This window comes from Pelmatolapia mariae, linkage group LG6 (assembly GCF_036321145.2).
Source record: "Pelmatolapia mariae isolate MD_Pm_ZW linkage group LG6, Pm_UMD_F_2, whole genome shotgun sequence".
NCBI classification, from domain to species: Eukaryota; Metazoa; Chordata; class Actinopteri; order Cichliformes; family Cichlidae; genus Pelmatolapia; species Pelmatolapia mariae.
Window position 1 is genome coordinate 12,746,030 of NC_086232.1, and position 17,833 is coordinate 12,763,862.

Sequence of the window (17,833 nt, forward strand, 5' to 3'; positions counted from 1 at the left end):
TTTAGGGTTGCGTTGACTGCTTTTTTGTTGTAGCCTCACATTTCATAAATTTGAGGATGTGAAGTTAGTTTGAGGATGTTAAAGTAATACTTATTCAGTCTAATTTAGAAGAAACTGGAGGTCTCATTTCCACAACATTTTTAGCTTACTAGAGAAAGTGTATTAAAAACGTGTATTCAGATTTTTTCACCTGACTTTAAGTCAGACCCTGGGTTTCTGCCGATGTACAACATGCAAACGCTGGGAATTTATTTATTTTTGGCTCACGCTGATTATGTTAGCTTATCCAACTAATATTCTAGTTAATAATCTTTTATACATATACAAAAAGGCTGAAATAATTACAGAAAAGCAAAGAAATGTTCTTACTATATACTTTCTTTTACCTGCATAGCTGATATGCAACCAACTTCTCTTTTTCCAGTATGTTACACTATATTTATTCAGACATTTCTTTATATTATTTATATAATATTATATTTCTTTATATTTTAGTGTTCAAAATATTACATAGAACCAAATTTGTTCTGTGAACGTGCCGGAACTTATTTTCACCACAAGCTTCGGATGCTAGAGCACCGTTTGCGCGACTGTCATGGGAGTTCTCGCTTGACCAAAATGTACTCTGTAATTTGTGCGGAAATTTCACTGGGGTGGTGAAAAATCAGAAGCAGTGCTGTTGTTTACAGTCACACATCTAAAGATCAAATTTCACCTTCTGAAAAACCCATTAATATGAGGCACAAACGGTTCATGTTTGTATGTAGACGTGCATCACTAAAGAACGATTTTGGCATCGATGTGGGTTGAGTGTTTACTTTGTCACTTATCTATTTACTTTACCTCCTGACAGATCCTTTAAAATAAACACACACACACAAGCCCATTCTTGTCCCTGCTGGAAGGGGAATCAATTAGTGCAAACTGAACTGCATGTGTGTATGTTTGTTTGGCTCAGTTAAAGCCACTGACCTTGACTGGTTCATGACCCAGAAACAAAGGCTGCATTTTACACAGGAACAGATTTTTAACTCTTTGCAGTGCTGTTCAGAGCTAAACCAGGCCGTCTGTTCTATCAGCTTTACAAGACCAGACCTGTTCCCTGCCAGCATTTCCACAGTGTGAACGCAGCTATAGACACATAAAATGTGTCCTGGGAGGGCGACTTTGCTGAGAAGCCTTTGTGTCGGTGAGAGACGGGAAATATATGCGTATCAAACATACACACAAACAAACACACTCTCTAAATTACTCATCTTCCCAGCACACCATTTATAGTGGCAGGAACCAGGTTTTCTATCTGTTTGTGCTTGCCTCACTATCAGCGCTCACAGATAATCAAACTCATCATCAACTACCTCGAATAACCGGAAACTGCCTTCCAGTCAGTCTGCAGTAAAGTGACTATAACTTACTGTGGTGCACCGCAGAGTGTAAGATTGCGAGTCGAACCACTTAAGTCGCCCAACGAATGATGTAGTGTCACGAGGTCAAAGGTCATGTTAACAGTCTGTCTTACTTCTTATGTTTGTTTTCATTCAAGAAGGAATGTGATGGATGTTAAACAGCAAACTATACAGAAAGAGGAATAGGTTAAATCAGAAATTTGCCTCCGTGTGCAACCAATTCATTTCTGTTATCGCTGTTAGCATGCTTTTTTTTGATGGCCCCACATTGCAAAACTATGACTTTAGTATTATAGCTAACCAAAAATATGTTGACTTAAGTGATGAGTAAAGCTGTATCGTCTCTTTAACCGATCGACTGCTTGAAGTAGAGGAGGATGTAAGTGTTTAAATCGAGATTACCTTAATTTGCTACAGCATATATAGTGCGCTCTACTTGCTGGTCTATCTGAAGACCCTAAGTTGGTGTTGTTTCTTCATCATCATAATAATGTTTGTCCAGGATCAATCTTGCAACAGACCAATCACGTTGTGATGTCATACCTTTGGAATGTGGAGGAAAAAGGAAAAGAAATGCCTTTGTTTACATATAACACCCTTCTAAAACAAATGGTAATCATTCCAAGTGTTTTCTTTATTCCTTTATGCTTTAGAATAAATAATAGTGCTTTCAGCGTTAGCACGGTTAGCTCGTTAACGTTTTAGCGCAATGCAGCCCCACGCACGGGGTGATCCGCATTAACTCGCTAACGGAGATTTGCCGCGTTAATGTGGTTATGGCGTTAACGTCATTTTAACGAGATTAATGCTGACACTTCTAATAAATATATAATCAAGTTAGGGTTGTTCATAGCCAAATTTAGGTTATGCATGTTGGTTTGCTAGTGATAGTTTTTAATGGCATTAGCTAACGTCTTGGGTAATGCTAACTGAATGCTCAGACAATGTGATTGGTCAGTGGCAATATTGATACCGGAATAATGCCAACACAAGGATATCAGATTGTGCCTATATGCTATCCTTTTAAGCCTAAATTAATTATAAATGGGAAATTCAAGCTAGTATTCGTAGGTTATTACATTTTTTAAAACAACTTATTTGATGAGTTAGCGATATGCAAATGTTTGCAAAGTTTAACCTCAAATTTGGCCCATTCGTTTTTAACAAGGTGTTACTTAGATTGGTGACAATCAGTAAAAGTTCAGTAAACACAAACATAAAGTTTGCAGGTGCCAACAGGTTTTGGCACTTCCACAGAACTCGAAGTAAAGGGTGGTTTCAAAGGTTGTTTGTTCCTCCCGCTGTCAAAAATCATTAATCAGTCCTGACAGGCTTTTGATGTCCTGTCAAAGTGAAAATAGATCAGATGAGAGCAGACTGACCTAACCATCGACCAGCTGATCCTGACACTATGTCACTCGATGTCAAACAGAGTCCAAGAAAATTGATTTCCAAACAATAAGAGAGTCAATAAAGAATTTAGCTTGGAGGAACGACTTCCAATATCCATGCCACTGAGCAGCTGTAGCTGTGAAGCAGTCAGACAAAACTACATAGTTTTAGCACTTTTATCAGTGTATCAACAGGTAATTGCTACAGCCACTGGTGTGTGGAAAAGGAAGCTTATTAGACATGACAAAAATTGTGACTGGCTGATTATCATCACCTCTTTTGGCTGTACTGTACTGTTAACAGCAGTAGCCGTTTGTTTTTCTAACAAACTGTTTTTAAGGAGTGTGCTACAGAATCAAATCAAACTGGTTTAATTTAACTTGTGGTGCAGAATGACAGCATGTTGATTTAACAGCAGTTACACAAAAAGATCCATGAAAGCAAAAAAGTGGAAAATGCTACAAAGTCATTAGTTCAAGCTAAAAATATGAATGCTGGAGAGAGTCACATGTCACACTGCTGTGCAATAGCAAAGAACAGTGTAGCTGCTGGAGAATGGTGAACAAGACATGAAAACTTTTATTACCTTTAAATTCCACATATGCTGCCCTACCTGCGACAAATCCAGTGCTTCTTTTTTGTTTTAAATAACAGACATGCCATTCTGCATGTCTGCAGTAAAATGCACGGTGTGCTGCAATCAGACTCCTGGGAAGACAAATGTGAAGGAGCAGTGCTGACACGCTTCACTGCAGGCCAGGCGTTGACACACGACTCAGAAAAGCCTCGAGGCTCGGAGGGATGTTTGGAAAAGGAACGGGGAGAAAAAATGGTGTCGTGTTTATGTAGATGGATGGAGTGTGAATGCACAATCGCAACACATACACACAGACTCCCACTGAAGCCACAAGTGACCTCCTTTGATTTTGCACTGATGGCATAAATTAGGCTGGCTTTTTATGTATGCCAGCTCCATTTAATAGCTAGACTTGATATATATTGTAGGTACCTATAACAGTTAATTTGCAGAGTGTTAACTTTTGCAAAGCAGCTGATGGTATCTGCTTCACATCTCTGTTTCACAGAAGCTGAAAGAGGTCAGTGACAGCAATCAAGCCTACTCTAATGCTCAGGTTATTTAAAATAACACTATTTTAGTTAGGAAAGCATCAGTTTGTAGAAAGTACGACAACAAGACAAGACAAAAGTTCCTAAAATACAACATGTAAAGCTTCCATTTATAAAAAAAAAATTGTTTGTTTCAACTAGAGGAACAAGGCTGAGTCAATGTGCACTTTTTACTTTAATGTGCTCTGGTGTCTGCTTATTCAGCTGTCCTGTGTTGCTATCTCCAGCTGACAGACTACACTGAGTTTAAAGTCCTTTGGATCCTGTATGAACTCTTAGATTTCTATCTACAAGTCATTTTACATGCAAGGCATGCAAAGAAAATCTGTAGTAAGTTTCTTTGGTTTGTCTCTGATCTTCTTACTGGTTAGAGGGGGTAAAAGCTCAGTTTGAAAAACATGAAATCACTCCATGCTACAATCAGTTTAATCTCAGTTTAACAACTTCTGAATTAGAACTGGCAGCTCTTTATAGTGTTGCAAACATGACGTTCCCTCTAGATCTGGCAACTTCTGAGGCCTCTTTAAAGATGCCCGCATTAAAAAAAAAAAAAAAGTTTGGCGAAAGTCGACTGTTTTAATGAGAACAATTTATGTTACAACATCAAGAATGTGCAAACTATTTTGAAAAATCTAGCAACGTTTAGCAACCCTTATAGTTTAAGTAGAAGCTTTAGTTTCTTAGTGTTGAAACCACAACTAAACTCACTGAAGCAGAACAACGGAGAAACAAAGAACACCTAAAGATCTTTTGCTCTTTGTTATTCCTCATTTTTTAATATTTTGCTTGGAAAATGGGTGCAGGGATTTAGTCTTTGGCCTTAAAAAAGTTTTTTTATAGAGTTGTAAAAAAACACAATTTGTACAATTCCAGTAAGCTTGGAAGTTTTTCAGGAAATGTTCTACAGAAAAAGGCGACAGTCTTTTCAGTGGTGGCTCCTAATCTTTGGAACAACTTATATCTGTCAAACTGTGTTATGTTCACAATTTGACAAATAAATGGGGAAAAACTGTGTGTCTGTGCAACAGGCTACAAGTAACAAGGTGCCTAAAAATATAATTTATGACAAAATACTAGCTTATCCCTTGAGACAGGCGCCTTTTTTAAGTTTGAATGATTCATAGGTCAGTGTTGAGTGGCTTAACAAACAAAAAAAACATTCCTCTGAAAATATTCATTTTCAAGGACTGGACTGAAAATGAGTGAAAAGAAAGGCCTTCAGAAAGCCTGGAGAACTATTGCTCAAGACCACGATTAAAAAGAAATTACGTCTGGCTCCTTGGACACAAAATATAAAGAAATAAAGTGGTGGACCAAGACTTTTGCAGAGTACCATATATGAAGACTAAAGAACAACAGCTAACGTTAATGGTGCGTGAGGTTATCTATCACCTTCATTTACTGGCAAACTCTGGGTTTAGCAGGACACATCCCATCCTGAACCCCACCATATGCACACTTTTTCTATCCCTTTGAATAATGGCAGCCATCAAATTTAACTAAGCAGGGGGTTTAGTGAAAGCCAGAAGTCTGTGAACTGAACAGCAACCCAATCAAGACTCAGCACAGATATATTAAGACCAAACTGCTGTGATTGAGCCTGTGAAATTGCTCCATCAATCCTTGCAACCTCAGTCTGTCTAATATATCCCATCTGTTCTGGGGAAGGGAGTCTGGTGTGTCTTGGCCTCATCCGTGGTATGGAGTAAGGTTTCTGCAGTTGCCTGACCTGCTGACTGCTTGTTTTGGACTTTGCATTGGTCTGTCTATGTTTATGGAGTGTCTTATCCAGCAGTCACAGCTAATGTAGAGCACATTTGACGGACACTAGTAAATCAATACTGGCTCCTATCTACAAACTTAAAACGGAGTCTGCCACGTATCTGAGAGCAAATTTTAGTTAGTGCATCCTAAAGATTAATAAAACGTGTCGTTATTTGCTGTCTCAAAATCAAGCACAGCATTAGTTGCAGCAGTCCCAACAGATCAGCTCACCTTTACTCATGGCTCAGCTGATACCTTAATGCAAATCCATTTGGATGCAAAGACGTAAGGCACGGCTAATCCTGCCTACAGTTGCGGCACATCTGCAGGCTGCTTTGCAACCCATCTCCAATTCCACGGAATAATTGATGGAACAGCTGCTAATTTGCTGCTAACAATTCACTAACAGACCCCAAAGCAGCAAAAAGTGTGGATAATTTTAATTTTAGGGGATAAAATTATCAAAAGTGTCCCATCTTAAGCATACACTCTAAACTTCAAAGTTGAATTTTTATATCTTATACCATCCGTGTTTGGCATCGATATGAATACACTTGTATACACAGGCTACATTTCCACTATGAACCCCTCTGCTTGCCATTGTTGTTTAAGCTGCTAAAAGCTAACTCTTGATCCACCTCTGCGCTCTTTGAAGTGGAATTCATCTGTGAACAAGATGTCCAAATTAAAAATACCACAGGCTTGCCCACAGCCACATTCTGCTATGCAGGATTTAGCGAGACGGCGATGTGTGTAAAGTGCCAAGTCAGATGCATGTTAGACAACAGTAACTCAGACACACAGCTGCTGTCAGACACCGGGGGAGTTTAAATAAAATGTAATTGCCACTTTTTACCCAAAATGTTGTCGTACCCAGGTAAACATTGTTTGTCTTGAGAAACCCTGGCTTGTGGGAATTATAAGGAAATAATCCTCTTCATGATCTTATCCATGTTACACATAAAAAGAACAGCTTTAAAGTGGTGACGTGCACAGACGTTTCTCATGAACAATAATTACTTGGCGTAATTCTTCTCAGCTTTCTGCTCAATTTAAAATCCGAATTCCTGTTTTACAGCAAACACTGTGATGAGTCGATAAAACACGCTTTGGCCTTTGATTTTTTTTGTCACTGCAGTGTGAGATATATACATTTGCATATGTAAATACTTTGATCTTTTTTTCATTCAAAACCCCATGATGCATTGAGCATTGTAAAGCAGTGAAGCCAGAAAAATCTGAAAGATATATTATCATCTTGTGAAAAGCTTACTTATCTTTTCCTTTATATAATCATTTCTAGGTTTTATATTCCAGACTTAACTGCAGTCAGTTTCACCTTTCAAAATGTCGCACACCTTGGAACATCGTGACCCTAACCTGCTCTCATACTAATAAGCAAGCAAGTAACAGTTGCACAAGCCTCTTCAAACTCTTTTGTCTTGCTTTGGTGTTCCAAGTATCACCACAGGCTCCTGGCGAAACGGAAACCAGTCGAGTCAGTTTCTTCCTATTTGGATCACCTCTATTGCAATTTTGACTCAGACTCAACACTTTTTTTTTTCTTTTTTTTTTGCCTGTCCTTCTTCTGCTTGGTCAGTTTCTTGTCCCAGTCTTCTGGTTGACTGAGTCCCCCTTTGACTCCTGACCCCTTAATCCCCTGCCAGCTGCAGCGAGGCCCCCCAAGGAAGACCTGTGACTGTGCGTGCCTGTGTGTTTCTATCAGTATGTATGTGAGAGAGGCAACAAAAGTTCTATGCAAGATATGAATGAGCACTAGCATACAGTACACTTCTGTACTGATTAGCAATGTCTAAAAGCTTTTTTCTTTACACATCATCATTGTGGATTGGCATGTGCATGACATTTATCCTCTTACATGAAATAATTTCTGTTAAATGATAACAGTAGTCTTGCCAGTTATGGTAACTTGCCAGTTACAACATAACTGGCAAGACTCAACATTCATACAGACAGCCCATAAAGTTGCTGCTAATCCACCCGAGGTTGTTATTGAACAGCGAAGCAGTGATTTATGTTATTCACAGACATTAAGCGTCTGACTGTTGAATTTCTTGGGTAACGAGTGTAGCATCACACCTGCAGTCATGGATGTGATTCAGCTGACTTTACAGTAACTTTTGTTGATATCTTTTCACTGTTGCACAACTCCTTTTACCCCCAAAGGGATCAGTTATGCCTCTTCATTCATTAGTCACTGTTACACTCCGTCTATCTATTGGAGGCCATCCCAGCTGACATGTGACTAGAGGCAGGGTACAACCTGGCATATCCAGCCCACCCCAGTCCATCAGCAACCATTTTTACGCACATTCACACCAACGTCCAGTTAACCAAAGACTATGTTTTTCTTCCGTTTGTGGGAGGAAGCTGGAGTACCCAGTTTAGTTTCACCTAGCATTTTAAAGAGAGGAATCCTGAAACTAACAACCATTAATTAGTTGGTTTGTGGTTTTTTGTTGGTACTCCCTTAACTTACACCAAATCCTGATCAACCGCCTAGAGATTATCCTTCCAGTACTCTCATGTACCAATTGACTGTTCTGTTGCTATCACAGGGCAACTCTAACGTCTTATTTAGAGTTAAGATATCAGTCTCCAAGTTAGTAATTTAAAAATACAAAATTTAAAACCAGATTCCTACCCAAAAACAATGGCCTGAGCCCAGCTCTAGAAATTAGGTACTAAACTTGCTAGCAATCGGTCCCAAGAATACTCTTGACTTCATTCTGCCATAGCAAGCTTTCAGTAACTCTTCACTGAGTTAAATGTGCAATCCTGACAACACAACACCAAAGAAGACTGCAGAATGCTACCATGATAATGCATGCTTTGAGAGCCATTGGTGCACTCCATTTGAAGTCGAAATGTTTAAGGTCATAGATAGAATTTTCAACTGGAACGTCCCCTCAGGTCAGACTTCCAGCCTTACACCAACACCCGCACTACCAACGCACGTAATGCATGTTAACATTAGTAAAACTGTACAACTTGCAATGTTTAAAGTCACTGTTGTGTATTTGTGATTGGCTAAATAAGTGATATCAGGGCATTGACCAGGATCTGCCTTTCAATGTGCTGCAGCTGTGCTTTTAAGCCAAAATAAGCATTACATTGCATTGCTAGTGATGCATGGATGCCTGTACCTTGCTAAGGGGCTAAACAGGTCCTGTTTTTCCTTGCTTTTCCAAGTTGACTACTAAAATGCACTCAACACAGGAGTGATGTCACTCCCACCACCGATATCTGACTTCTAAGGCAAACATTAAGCAGCGTAATATTGTGACAGACCAGCATTAACATTTTAGGAAACATATAATAGAAGATCTACCTCACATCCTGTAGAGCAGGAAAGGCAACAGCAAGTCGAGGTATTGCTGCTAAAGGTGCTTCATGAAGCTACTTAATCATCTGTAGTCAGCTCTGTGCAGTCTCACAGAGCTGCAATTTAGAGGGTATTTAATGTAACCGAATAACTGTTTTGTGTAACACTGATCTCAAATTCTTCTTTAAAAACCTGTATGTTAATGTGCATTATATGCTCTATTTAAAAAAAACCTCACTCATGAATTGTGCAAATAGGCAAACAGAGATTTACAAACAGACAAAATCAGGTCTTACCTGTCTGAGAGTAAACACAATACTGCACATGCACCTCTATGCAGACTTATAGAGGTCCCCTAAAGTAACACATCACCTAACAATGACTCAGCGATCTTTCAAAAGTCCTGATGCGTACAACTAGTTAGGCACACACATCAATTTTAGTGCACACGGCTGTGTTGAGCAACAGCACCGGTTTGTCAAACGGCCTCTCTCCTCACCTGTTGTGTGTTTGACTTGTTGAAAATATCACAGGTCCAGACCTCTGATCTTTGAAGTGCTTTGTGAGGCCCTGCAGTCCCCAGGCCATGTGTGTTTGTGTGTGTGTGTTGCCTTGTGCTGTTGAATGGGAATGAAAGGGTGTATATGTGTGCAAAGCAAGACTATGTGCCCCCAGGAGAAAAAAAAAGATGGAAAGGGGCTCAGAAAGAGGGGGCTGGAAGTTGGGCTTTCTCTAATCTACTACACTACCCCCATCCAAAGACACACACACACACACATATACATAGATACACACTTGCCCTCAGGTATATCTCACACTGAAGGACAGGGTGGTGAAGTGTTATCTTAAAGGCAGATTAAGGAGCAAGTCTGAATTTGAAAGCTTTCTTTATATGAAACAGAGACTGATTCTCTCAGCTCTCAACTGGCAAGGAAAATGCTTACTTGCTTAATGGCCATTGTCATTTTTAGAAGCTGATTTTGCAGTTTTATTAAGGTCTCAATCCCAATGGGAACTTGTGTTGAATACTAAGATTTTGTTCTTAAACTCATCACACATTAAGTGCTATAACCCGAGTGGAAAAATAGGTATTTTCAAGTCATCAGAAGGTTAACTGTTGTCTCATCCTGCATTCTGCATAAAGCAACACAGACACAGTTGTTCTACTGGAGGCATCTTACATCTCCTGGTGTCTCCTGGTACCACGCAGGAATGTTACAAGGAGCCTGCATGTGTCACGTTCTTTACCTTCCTATTGAGCCGCCAGTGTTTATACAACACACTGTGAGGGTGGGGTGGGTGTTCAGGAAGGGGGGTGGCATGCTTCATAGGTTAGTAAAAGGAGTAACAACTCCTAAACCATCCTTGGTGGTGGAAGGGGAGTAGGCAGGGTTTAAACTCAAGGAGGGGTTCCCCTCTGGTGAGCATGTTAAGCCTCACGTTGTTATGTGTTGTTTGAGTCTTGAATTCCTCGGCTGTCAAGGAGGCTTGTAAAGATGTAATGTGAGCCTTTTTTTTTAATGTTGCTGAAAACAGAGACCAAATTTAGCAATATAGCCCAACTCCTGTCATTCAAATGCATGTTTTAGTGGATTTAGGCAAACATTAGATGCATAACAGGCTGCAAGAAAAAAAGAGGCATCCACTTCCAGTAACTGAAACAATATTTGTATCAGTCTTTGTTTTTTTTTAAGTAAATTGAGTATAAGCGTATTTTTTAAGCTGTTGTGTGTTTCATGACGTTGCAAATTTGCTGTCTTAAAGGTTTTGCACAAAACAATTCAAAGATGTTTTTTGTGATTGTGGAAATTGGGATACTTCAGTCATTGAGATAATAACGTGATATAAGTTCCTCTTTCCGACACTTAAATTGTTTAAATATATCACACTAGTTAAGTTGGAAAGAAATGCATTCATCAACTGCTAAAATAACAAAAGGGAGCAATTCCAGAGCAGCGTAATGACCCAACTCGGTAGAATGATTTATTAGCAGTCGGAGGCTTGATGTTGGACGTCTGCTCCATCGGCGTAGCCCTCACTTCCTTAAATGTTCCCAATTGAGCTGAGCAGCTCAACCCACCACACATCTGCAACAGCAGCAAGAGCGACTTCTTCCCTCTATTTTTACCCTTTGTGCTCAAATACCAATGTGATGGAAACGACAGTTGCAACTGAATAACAGCGGAATAACAGCTGATGATACTGATAAAGTGTTTGGTTTAAAGATACAATGTGAAGACATATCTATGTAAATATTCAACTGTTCAACTGATATGTTTTTTTGTAGAAAACGTAACGATTCCAGGAATGGATTTTTCCGAGAGAGGAGATATGCTTTAAAATTTCTTACAACTAATTATGAACAACAAATTAAACACACATAAACTCAGTATTGGACTTTATCTGAGATTCAGACACGTATTTCTATGTTATTAGAGTATACTGAAACAAATTTAAGGCTAAACACCGGAACAGCACTAAATAAACAAGGTAGCAGATGAAAGTCAGTTTCAAATGAGGTCTCTTACATTCATTTTTTCCATTGCAAGGCTTCTGTTGAAAGCTTTTTGGAGTTCTAAACAGACTGAGGGTGTTTTCACACATTCGCTGTTGAGTCAGTTAAACTCGAACTCTGTTTCATTTCCACCCTTGGTGCGGTTCACTTGTGCAGATGTGAACATGGTAATGGCACTTGGGTGTGGACCAAAATGACCACCCCTGATAGGAGGTGGTCTCAGCCCGGTATCAGGCGAACTCCAGAGTGGTTCGTTTATGTTGAGAATGTGATCTGAATGTGATCTCGCGCCAAGCCAAACACCAGGTGCACGCTGCAAGTTTGAGCTAAACGCTGTGCATTCTGGGATGCAGCAGTACCGCAGATATGCAAAGTACACAAACTGTAACAACCAGAAGTAAAATGATTAAAGTCGCCCAGATAAATACAAATGTCAAGAGTAAAAATTATCCACTAGTTCAAGCTACAGCACTTTCTTCCTATACTGACTTTGATGCTCCCACCTCAGACACAATCTGACCTTCAGGCCTGAATTTGGTCAATAGCTGACTAAAGTTTTTATAGGCAATATAGTATAATTAATATAATTGAGAGTATGTACTGTCTGGTGCCTGTAATAAGGTAAAGTTTCCTCCAACACTGTGCTATTAATATTTCCATTATTTTCTCAGCTTCGATGCGCTGACCTCACACTACTTCCTGGTTTCTCAATCCTCCTCACATGGTTTTGTAGTGACGCATTTCAGTTCACTTGGAGTTTTCTCTGTTGGAAAAACATACAAGTTTACAAACTCGTCAATTGATTTAGAACAGAGTGTAAAAAAAGGTGTGAAAACGCTCTAAAACTTTAAAAAATTGACACTGAATGTAAACAAATTCTGTTACTGATTATGATACAGGCAGGGTGGTTATCACAATTTACCTTGGATTAATTGGGACTTTCTGTTCCACATGAAAGAGAAAGCCACAAAAAAACATTAGTCTTACAGAAAAAAACAAAGCTGGATAACAGAGAAGAAGAAACCAGAACAAGGGAGCAGGAGGGTGAGGCTTGACGGCAACCTCTCTGCAATGTAAAAATGTCACATCTGCACATGTAAAACGCAGCGGACGCAGAAAACAAGAAAGGAATGACAGAATGGTAAAAGTGGTCAGGATGAAAACAGTAGCGAGAAACTTTTCATTCAGGAAAGCCAAGAAAAACAGTTCCGCCAGCTCATCAAGGCTTACAAATCTACGGAAATATAAATAGCACGGTGTTGGAGGAAAGTTCACTTCATTACAAGGGCTAGAAAATAAGTACCGCTTTTTGTGTCACTAATGTTGTTTGCCTATAAAAAGTCTACTCAAATTTGGTACAGTGACCGAATTCTAACCTCAAAGGAGGGGTGTGTGTGTGTTTGTGTTTAAGATCTAGGTGTTATTCAACTTATGTGGATGTGAATGCATTTGCAAAGTCACATTATGGAAAGTCTAGCTAGTGTTATATACCTAGAATATATAAAAATGATAGGGGGCAGGTGTCAATAAGAATTTATTCTTCTTCCTGCTCCTTTTCATGCATGGAAACAGTGTTACTTTAATTGAAAGGAAGGTTGTGTATGGGAAATGAATTATTGCTGTACCATGTGTGAAATAAATAAATAAATGTACCGACTATGACTTCACCCATCATTTTGTGGACTTTTATTCTGAAGCCTGGCGTTTTGGGTGTTGTCATCTTGGATTTTTGAAAGCAGACAATCAGGAGTGGGACAGTAACGAACTGCCAGTCAAAATCACAAGACAGCCACACCCTAAGGCATAACCCTGCTCTATTGCTCAAAATCATAATTTACAAAATGAACATCAGACTGCATTGACTAAGATTTTTAAACTAGCAGCTGAAACCATGAACTCCTTAAGAACGGGTTTACTGAGGTCAGAAATAAAGGGAGAAGTGGGCTCACTTCTGTAGAACGTGGCTGGTGGGTCGCCACCTGTTGGCCATTAGTAAGAAAGGATCAGTCACTTTTTGGATCCACAGGCTATGTTCACTCCTTTAGCAAAGAGTCAAGGTGTTAAGGCTAGGAAAGAAGTCAATAATGTTGAGCTTAGAGGAAGGCTCGTGGAAATGCAAATAAATGTAACGTCTTCTGTATAAATGGTTACTTTTAGCTGTGAAACATCTGAGGACCACAGGGCTCATTTAAACTCCACTAAGAGGGGGGGTTTTAGCTGGTGTGGCTGATAACAAGTGAAATCTCACACACACATCCATCCAATCCTCTTCACCTTGTACCTCTTTACTTCATTCATGGGCTTATTAACTCCCTGATGGAGGAACTTTCCTTCATGTTCCCCCCTATTTAGTTGTCATGGTGGCTCGGCCTGAACACTTATTAGCTGACCCCTGGGATTAGTCCAAGCTTGAGACGAGGAGAGTTAAGCCTTCACCTCGAGGTGCTCGCTGCAGCATCTCACCAGAAACCTTAATTAAATTGCTGAGACACCGCGTCAGGAATGTTTGCTTTACTCTCCTGTATTCACTTCTGTCCATCCCATCTGTCTCCACCTTTCTTTGCTTTTCCCATAGTCATACTCCACGCTGGGTTTGTTATACTACCCCAAACTCATCACGGAGCAGACAGTGAAGGCAGCGAATTGCAATATAAGGAGAAGACGGGAGGTCACATTCAGCATATTGCTGTCTAGATTTATTAGATAAACAAGTCAGTCATGCATTGCAGGCATTCCTTCTACATATTACCACTGCAGTATCAGAGAGTTTAGACATGAATATTGATGACTAAAAGTGCTCTTTTGGATGGATGGATCGAAAAGATGGAAGGATAAGGATGGATAAGATATAAATATTGTTTAGAATAACTGTTTATTTTTCAAACGTTAGAAAACACCCCTGTACCCTGCCTCTTGTCCTATGGCAGACTACGACCCTGAAGTGGATGACTGGGAAACAGTAAAATGCCCAGCACAGCTTTCCAAAACCCCTAGAGGAATCTTTGACTCCTTGCCTTCTATTATCAAGTTCAGAGGTTTATGCATTTGTGTTCTGTTGCTTATTCTATAAAATGTCAGGGGGAAAAGTGAGAAATCCACACCACATGATCCCAAAAATGACAGCACCTTGTTCAACTTAGAAAGTTTTGTCACTGATATCAAAAGTTTTTTTAAGTGTTCAGTTTACAAAAACATCAACCAAAGACAAGCGCAAAAAATAAAATAGTCCTTAAACTTGAGTTGGAAGTTGGAATCTGTGTTTTTGATCATTATCATACTTTTATATTTAAAATATGACTGAAGGCAAACTCTTTAAAACAGCCACTACATAAAATGTAGTACATATATATATATATACATATATATATATATATATATATATATATATATATATATATATATATATATATATACACACATACAGAAACATACATACACATACAGAAACACACACACACACACATACATATATATATATATATATATATATATATTCATACATATATATATCCAGGCTTGACAGGATAACATCACAGAGAAAACAATATTAAATCATCACTCTGAACTGACTGGCGGTATGTTCCAGAGGTGATACTTTGATTTGTCTCTGGGGAATCACCAGCTAATCGCGGAGATTAAAGTCTCAAACAGCCAGAGGTGGGAGAGACAGAAACGGTGAAGGGGCAGATAACGAGTTCTAATCCGATACATGCGACTCCAACACGGTCTGAAGCAGCGACCAAGATAAGAGCTAATCCTGTTTTCTATGTATCTCTGTAGGAAACGGTCCTCTCAGCGTCTCTTCTGTTAAGTGCGTCTCCTCTGAGCGCGTCTGGCCAACAGATCCCGACCCGAGATACTGACCCGTATATGCCGGGAGAGGAATGCGAGGATATGCTGACAAAATCACAACCACAAAGAAAGCTTTCACGTCCGGAGCTGGCTGAGTAAAAGGTACTAGAAGGAGCCGATGCCGACACCGGATTAATTACGAGTGTGCTTCGGAGCGTCCAAGTTTGCAGAAGAACGGATTAACTCTGCACGTCTAATCGATATCACAGCACCCAAACGCATGAGCAGATTTTCTTTAATACAAATCGCTTCAATCCAAAGAATTAAAGGAACCACATCACAGTTCAGTGTGCACACAACTTTCAGTGTGGCTATCAAAAAGGCTTACCTTGGCAAAGAAACCCAAAGTCCGCAGGAAATCGCTGGAGCAGCTTCTACCTGGACGTTTTATCCACTTTGTTCCTCTCAAATGCAAAACCCTCCAAGAAAAGTTCAGAAACCTCCTCTTGCAGCGCAGCGTGGTCGGCGTGTGCACGGAGTTCAGACCAGAAGGTGTCTCATGGCACTGCAGCGCGCTGGCTGTGCTTGGAGACTCTGGTCCGCTGGCGTTCAGCGACGCACAGACTTTTCAACAATATTGCTCACTGAAGTAAAGGAGGCGAGCACTTAAACAAGCTGGGGAAGTGGGAGGTACGGTGCAGAGCCGGAGCGCGCTGCCGTGCGCGTCCTCGAGGCAGGCTGCACCTGCGAAAGCCATCCCTTACTCTCCACCTCACTTTATAATACAGCCTATTTTATTTTGAAAAAATTATATTTACATACAAATATGATAAACACCAGGAAACAAAGAAATAATTTTACCCTAGGTCATTTTCAGTGCTGCGTCATTTCCTGGTCATTTTAAAGAAAAACAATATTTCGGTGTGACTTAACTTTTTCACAGCTTCATGTTTTTTACATTGTTACTTAATATTCGTTATATATATCAATGTGATTATGTCAATGATGGATTTTCTATTATTCAATTGTCCTTGTTTACTTGCGTGTCTCCTTTTCGGTAAGTTAAGCAAAGCAACCCGCACCCTGAGAAGTACGGCGTCGTACTAAGTCAGATGGGAAAATAGTGTTTGTTATTCTGCTAAACTACCAGGAAAAAGCAGTACTTAAAATTACTCACGCACTACTTAAATGTATTAAAAGTTGTTTTGGGGGTTTGTTTGTGTGTGTGGGGGGGGTGGGGGGGGGGGGGGGGGGGGCTAACAACCTGACTTGTTACCCCCTTACTATATGTACCTACGTTTAAGTGTTTAAATATTTGCATCTGAATATAGTTATGTTCCATTTAATTACAGGGTAATGACACCTTTAGTCAGGGGTCATATTATTTTATATTTATTTATTTATTTTTAGAGTTGTGTCTTTGCATTTTGTATTCATCCCTCTTTCTCTTAGGAAAATTTGTAGCTTTTAGATTCCAAATCCTGCATCCTCAAGAAGAAGCAATGAAGCTGAAACGCAGACAGAAGTGAGAATTTAATCTCTAATCAGCTACAGGAAATGATCTTATAACAGGAGAGCTTACAGGCTTACAAGAATCGGGTTGTTGACATCTGAAATCAACCAGTTTAATCTGTCCTTAGATTTCTTTTTTGTTTCCTTTAGTTTCACCCAGATAGAAGACAAATGAAGGGCATTTACAACACATAACAAATATGTCTGTCATGTTTAGAATGAGTTACAGGTCACTTTTGATGGTTCTCCCAGCTTTCTCTCAGTGTTTTTCCACAAGCCCCCGTTTGCCACAGTTACAGCAAATGAACACATACATAATGTAAACCTCTTTTTTATTGGCTAGGCATTTTGCCTTAATTTTTAGTTAGTTAACACAAATGCTGTAAGTTCAGCGATACCTCTATAAATGCTTATTTCTGTCCCTTCTACAGTGATGAAAAGCTTGAATCCTCGTGCAGAGTCCACATTTCCTGTTGAAGTGATCTCATAAACATTATGTAGGTAACCTGCTAAGTCATAATTAGCTGCTCTGAAATCATTCAAACATATATGCACCATTCATGATAAAAGTTTGGTCTCCCCAATAAGTCTCTCCATAAACTTCAACTTCTTCAGAATTCTGCAGCTCGGGTCATAACTTGTACTCCCTTAAGAGACCATATTACCCCAATTCTTCAACAGCTTCACTGGTTGCCCATAGAAGCCAGGATAAATTTTAAAATCTTAGTTCTCACGTTTAAGTGTATTCATAACATTGCGCCTCCTTATCTCTGTGATCTGCTTCATATCACCATTGTTTCCCGCTCTCTCAGAGCTTCATCTGCCACTCATCTTGTTGTTCCTTCTGCTCGTCTTATCACTATGGGGCACAGAGCTTTCAGTCACTCTGCTCCTCGGCTCTTGAACTCACTTCCTTCAGCCTTAAGAACTATAGATTCCCTTCCCTTATTTAAGTCACAACTCAAAACCTACTTGTTT

General features: G+C 39.6%; 1 protein-coding gene across 1 annotated transcript in view; it reads right to left on the reverse strand.

Annotated features, from left to right (window-relative positions):
- Nucleotides 1-15,955, reverse strand: part of LOC134628965 (vasorin-like) — a 31,833-nt gene extending 15,878 nt beyond the window's left edge. Inside the window, exon 1 of the mRNA XM_063475822.1 lies at nucleotides 15,732-15,955. The gene's annotated coding sequence lies outside the window, so the exon portion shown is untranslated. The remainder of the gene's footprint in view (nucleotides 1-15,731) is intronic.
- Between the last annotated feature and the right edge of the window lie 1,878 nt (nucleotides 15,956-17,833).